Below are 6,522 nucleotides of genomic sequence, written 5' to 3' on the forward strand. Positions count from 1 at the left end.
ATTTTAATTTGAGATTTTCAGTTTACGTAATTTTAATTAATTTTAAAATTAATAATTTAAATTCTTTTCTTGGATTTTAATTTTGAATATTGTAATTATAATAAATTTTATTTATTCTAATTATTTTACTAAAATTAAAATCATGAATTAATTTAAATAAGACTGAAATTAAATTAAATTTATGGATTCAATTATAAATTTATATGAGCTTTAAATTTTAATTAAATTTGTATGTTTCCGGTTAGACTAGAAATACATTTTTATTTTTAAAATTAGTAAAGCGTATGAATTTATTGGTTTAAGTGGGAGCCCTTTTAGTCATATACTCTTGATTAGGTCTACAAATCCTTAAGTTTAAAACAACTTGATTAGAATTAATAAGGACTGAATAATTTGTAGATTATTGGTGCCCTTGATTAATTGCTGCAAATGTTTATGTGATGCATAATGTGTTTTACTAACCAGCTATGTGGGCCATTCATGATAATGAATGGGTGAATGGTATATATTGTATATGTACTGTTTTGCAGGTTATGAAGTGACTAGTATGGCCCAAATAGGATAGAAAATATGGTCTGCGTACCATTAATTTGAATATAATTGGTCTAAAGTACCAAAGTTGTTTTTCAATTCAAATATGGTCTGCGTACCATCAAATAGTTGTAATTAGTTTTAATTATAGCTTATCCTATTTGAATAAAATGGTGCCTCCCACAGAGGTTTTCAAGACGGACTTTGAAGTTAAAGCTTCAAGATGAAGTCGGGTCATACTAGATCACATTTATCTTATGCATGCTTTAAGTTATTTATTGCTTTTAAATATGTCTTAATTATGCATGAGATTGCGGCTTGATTATGTTGCATGATTAAGGATTTTAGTTCACTTAAAATCTAACCAACATAGTAAGAGCCTTAAGTTCCAAACTTAAAAATTGAGTTAAAAGGTGCCATGCCAAAATATACACTTGCTTGGATATCCTTTACATCAATCTAGTAATAGTTTTCGCTCAGCGAGGTGTTACTTATTGGTCCTAAAGGGGCAAGGTACACAAATAATTGTGAGTACATGTTAGTTTTGGTGAAACTCAACGATATAAGTAAGGAGTCCTTTTATGTCGTGGCAAAATCGATAGGTTTACCTAATAAGTTCTTAGACGTACCTATCAACCAAGAATAGTTTCTAGACTATTAGCAAAAGGCTTTTGCTTACCTAAGATGTTTTAGGATTAAGTCGACAAACTGTGCTTAATTCTTCAATGATTTTAGGATCTTGGAATCATTTTATTCACACCTGCCGGAACAATAAATTCGAATAAAATGCTAATAACTTGTTTAAATTGCATGATTGCTTTTCAAGTTATTACTCATGATAAATGTTTAGACTTTGCATGCTTCAATGTATGTTTTAATTATTGTTTATAATTGAATATCTTGCACTGCAATAAATCCTTTTAGAAAGGTAACAGTAAATTTCCTCGATTAGTAGTGAATCCAAGAACGATTCACGGAAATGAGAGAAAATGAGCAATTTAAAATGTACGTTTCTTTTAGCGACTTTTATGGTTGTTTTCGAGTATCAAAGTCGAATAGCGAACCGATTGGTGCTTGTGAATTCAAAATACAATGTAGTTTTGAGATCATAAAGCATTGAGTTTAAACGCTCAGCTTTACCAATGGTTAACAACCTAAAATCTTTTTTCCATTTAATTCTCGAATGAGTCTAGTCCCTAGACATTCGAATAGATCGATACTTAGAGAACTTTAGAAGCTTCTGGTAAGATCATCTAGTTGAAACAAAATATTCAACATAAATTAAAATGGTACAGAACCTTGTTGGTGACATTGGACATGTCTAACAAAGTATAAAAGTCAACACTAAAGAATTCAATTCTTAAGACTATAAGAAAGGGTACAAGAAATAGGAAAACAAAGGAACAAATGAAAGGAATTTATAATTCCGTTTCTACCTATAAGTTTATGTTTAAAGAGAAGTGACCTAGGAATCAAACTTCCTTGGTATCATATACCGCTTGAGGTTCTTACTTCGGTAATAACTCAAACAATGGAAGCTAGGATACACTAATGACCTACAAGTGGGAAATGAAGCATGGCAATGCTACATTAGTTGTAGGGTCATCTAGTTTGTTTTAAGTCCTTTCAAAGGCTGGAACTTAATGGCTATTTTGTTCCATAATCAACATACCTAAATTTCTGTTTTCAAACACAGAAAGACTCACATTCAAGAAAAACAAAAACAATGTTTGTTTGTTTATTTGAATGAAATGGTCAATTACAGATTGAGTCAATATGCTTGATTAAAACAAACAACTCTTTAAAGAACTTTACTAGGTTCAAATCAACTTCTTGATTTGAGTTCCACTAATCTTTTGCATTGTTGCTTAGACCATATCAACAAGTTAACATTCAAAAGCTCTATTTTAATGGACTTTTGAAAGTTGGTTGATTTCTAGATCAACTTAAGACAAGGTAGTCTTACTTGTTGAAAGTAACAAAGAATATGAACTATTGTTAGAACGCCTAGACGATAGAGTTCAAAGCTAAAGAAAGGTTTTATGACTTTATTATTTCACATGGATTTGAGTGAATATAGTTTTATTTACTCAAATGTGATATAAGTTGAATCTGTTTGGCTAGTTCAAAGATTCGAAGTATAAAATCCACTTGGTAAGAAATCATAAAGATCTAGGTTAGATCATGTTGATGATTACTTGAGACCAAATATGATCATCAATGATTGTGTGGTGTAATTTCACAATCTAGGTCCATAAGATATGGCATATCTTAGTTGGAATAATCGAAGTCAATTAGTACTTGATTCGATTAATGATGAATCATAAAGACTTTTCCTATAATTTCTAAAACAAAATGCTCAACTACCACCAAACTAAACCAAATTCGTCAAAGCTATTGAAAAGTAATTTCAGAATAACTTTTCATAAAATATATCTAGAGAGTTGCAAAACTCAGTGGGAGCTTAATGTTTGTCATTCGACAAACTAAGGCCCAAGTATAGATATATGTTTCATTGTGATTTATTCAAATGAGACACAAGGGTATTGTTTCTACCACGAATTTTTGAGAACATAATGTTTGTTTGCTCGAAATAATGTCCTTTTGGAGATTCGTTTCCAAAATGACAAGTGGGAGAAAATAGACCTCGAAAGTTTTCGAGGCAAACAACAAACATAAACGGACATTCCGGAGGCTTTTCGAAGTGCTTCAGAAAATCCGAACTTATTCTTTAAGGACTTTAGAAGTGGCTTTAAAGAATAGACATCTCTTAGAAGACTTTACAAGTGCTTCAAGGAGAACAGAATATTCAAAGGACTTTTAAGTGGCTATTGATATTCTATTTGTTTGATGTTCTATACCCAAAGTAGGCATATAGTTCAAGTCACTGGAACTATGATATTCTTCTATTGGATAGTGAAGAAACATGGAGTTCAGGTCATTGAAGCTATGCGATTCTTCCATTAGATAGTGAAGAAACCTACAACTTGCAGTCAAACTATTATCATGTAGATTAATGAGTTTGTGACTTGTAAGAAAGCTATGACGAAACCCGGATTCCCTAAAATGGTTAGAGGCCATATATAGACTCAAATGTTTTAAATGGTTAGAGGCCATAAAACATACTCAATGTTTTGATGACAAAATTGAAATTTTGTTGATTTGCAAGAATTGTTTCACACCTATTGGTTGCAAAGTTTGTTTTAAGGATAAAAACCATCAAACATGAAATTGTGTTCACACACAAAGCTAGATTAGTTGCTAATGGTTACAAGCAAATTCACGATGTGGATTGTGTTGAAACCTCATGCAAAATCGTAATGCTAAAGTCTATAATTAAAGCAATGATTGCATATTGGTACATATGGCAATTGGATGACAAAACATCTTCCTCAGTCAAATGTTGGAAGAAACTATGTACATGGTATGTCATAGGATTTGTGGATCCAAATAAATGCTTGAAAAGAAAAGCTAGTTTATAAAATCTAAGTTCAGATTTAAGCAAGCAATTGGGAATTAGAAATGTATTTTAGTGAAGCTAATAAGTATTTTAGTTTCATAAAATGTACATGATTCTTATAGATATATAAGAAGTTTAGTGGGAGTACGTAAAACTTAATTGGTCCTATGTGTATCACACACATATCTCTCTATTGTGAAATAACATTCAAATGCTAATGACTTAGATTTGAAATTATTCATCAATGATGGACCATGGCGAAACTTAGTACATACTGGGTATTAAGATCTATTTACAAAGATCTTATGATATTGTTTTGGATTAAGTAATGGCATTTATTAAATCAAACACGAAAGACTCCATTGGAGATATTCGACCCATATGAATAAATCTAAGTAAAGGATGTTTGAACTATGTATAAGCATTTACTGAGTTAAACATCGAAGAATCTAAGTAAGATTCTTAAACCTATGTTATATGTCAAAGAATTTAGCTGGATTTAGTATCTACTGAAACTAGATGAGCTAAAGTTACATGAATAGAATTCAATTGGGAATTATTCTGCAAAAGAATTTATCATGTATGATATAATATGAGGATCGCCAAAAACGTATCGTATGACTTTAGCCATGACGAACATATACCAATCTCTATTGATCTAAGTAAAGATCAACTAGATTGAGATCAAGAATACTTATGGTACTTGAAAAGGTACATAGGAATAGTTCTTGATTCAAGGAAATAAAGATATGCTAAATATTGATGCTACACGCATAAACACTGGCAAAGGATCAAGCAAGACCCTTTGGAGTTAACCATTGATAAGGACGAGCTATAAAGCATCGTGTTTTGAAATGGCAACATGGATTGGAGACCATGAGTTGTTGCGTGGGAAATTAAAATAATAATTTCTATGTTCTAAGATATAGTTGGAGATTCTTCCACATATCTATGAACTGCTTGGATAGGTAAATCCAAACAAAGCATCACTAGCAACCTATACAGTTGAAGTAAAAGTGATTATTGCCTAAGAAGCAATAAAACAGGGTTGTTTAAAGTTCTTCACTGAACTTGGGAAGATCACCTATCTGCTGACTTGATGGTTCTTCATTGAAAAATGCGTAGAACCACTCTTGAAGCAAGAAAAAGGTCTGGTAACTAGATGGTTCTTCATTGAGAAATGCGTAGAACCACCATTGTAGCGAGAAAGACTAGATCACATAATAAACAAACTCGAAAAGATCTTATCATCATATCTCGAAGAACATTCGATGAAAAGGATATTAAGATTGGCAAAGCATGATAACTAAACCTATGCAACAAGTGAGAAGCAACACTCACGTTGTAGCACTGGAAATCAAGCATAGCTTTGAATTCCATGAATTGTTTTAGAAGATGGGTTTGAGGCCCATGGTTATAAAACATTGGGGTTGAACATTTATCATATATGAAATGAATTTTCATATTCCATTTAATCTTGGTTTAGTATTAAATGATGAGTCCCTTCAAATTTGACGATATATTCAAGATAGACTGTCAAGACTAGTCCTGTGACTAAGAAATGTCTATCAAGTGAACTTGAATGTCAAAGGTTGAAAATGGTCCCTAGTCGGAGTTTTCTATAAAATTGGACGCATAGAAAACGTTAGACGACTAGAATGCAAGATGACTAGTAGTTCTGTTTCTTGAACTATGTGGACATGGCAATGTCATAATCATTTGCATAGATACTTACTTTGGGAAGACTAGTATCGGACAAGACCTATGAAACTTTACTGTAAGAGATGAAAATCTGTCATAAGTAAATTTCATTAAATTATTAGACACTAAATCCTCAATACCTGAGTGATTTGAGATTACTTGTTTGAGAACTGGTTGCTTTGACGTTGACCAACCGTCGCACCGTAAAAGGAGGCTATAAAGGCAACGCTCAGGTAATCACCTATCAAACGAAGTCTAATCTCAAGATCGCAAGATTGGGATTGTCCTCCCATAAATCGGGATGAGATGCTTAAAAAGTTGTACAAGGCCACTCGGAGAGCTAGAAACTGTGAAATGCATGGCCGTGCTCGGATGAATCATAGGCTATGATTATCTGTTTATTTGATCAGTTGAACTCTGAAACCGAGGAACACCTCTGGACATAATAAGGATGACAACTCTTACCTTATGTTCAAGAGCAAGCATCGAGCGACAAAGGAATTAGGAAATGCACACTTGTCCCTAAGGACAAGTGGGAGACTGAAGGAAATAATGCCCTTGGTCCAAGTATGCATTCTATGTTAAGTCTAATAAATGCGGTTCAGTATTAATTAACAAGTTAATAATTCAGTGAGATCAAGTGAGCTGAATGCCTAGCTAGAGGCCGCTTCAGTTCAAGTGGAATTAATGATATTAATCCACAGCTTACTCTTGACTGAACCCGTAGGGTCACACAAATAGTACGTAAACGGATCAAGTATTTAATGGCATTAGATACTCCATCTATGGATATTCGGAATCGACGGATCTTGGTTTCAGTGGGAGCTGAG

The sequence above is a fragment of the Spinacia oleracea genome, chromosome 5 (assembly GCF_020520425.1).
Source record: "Spinacia oleracea cultivar Varoflay chromosome 5, BTI_SOV_V1, whole genome shotgun sequence".
Classification (NCBI taxonomy): Eukaryota; Viridiplantae; Streptophyta; class Magnoliopsida; order Caryophyllales; family Amaranthaceae; genus Spinacia; species Spinacia oleracea.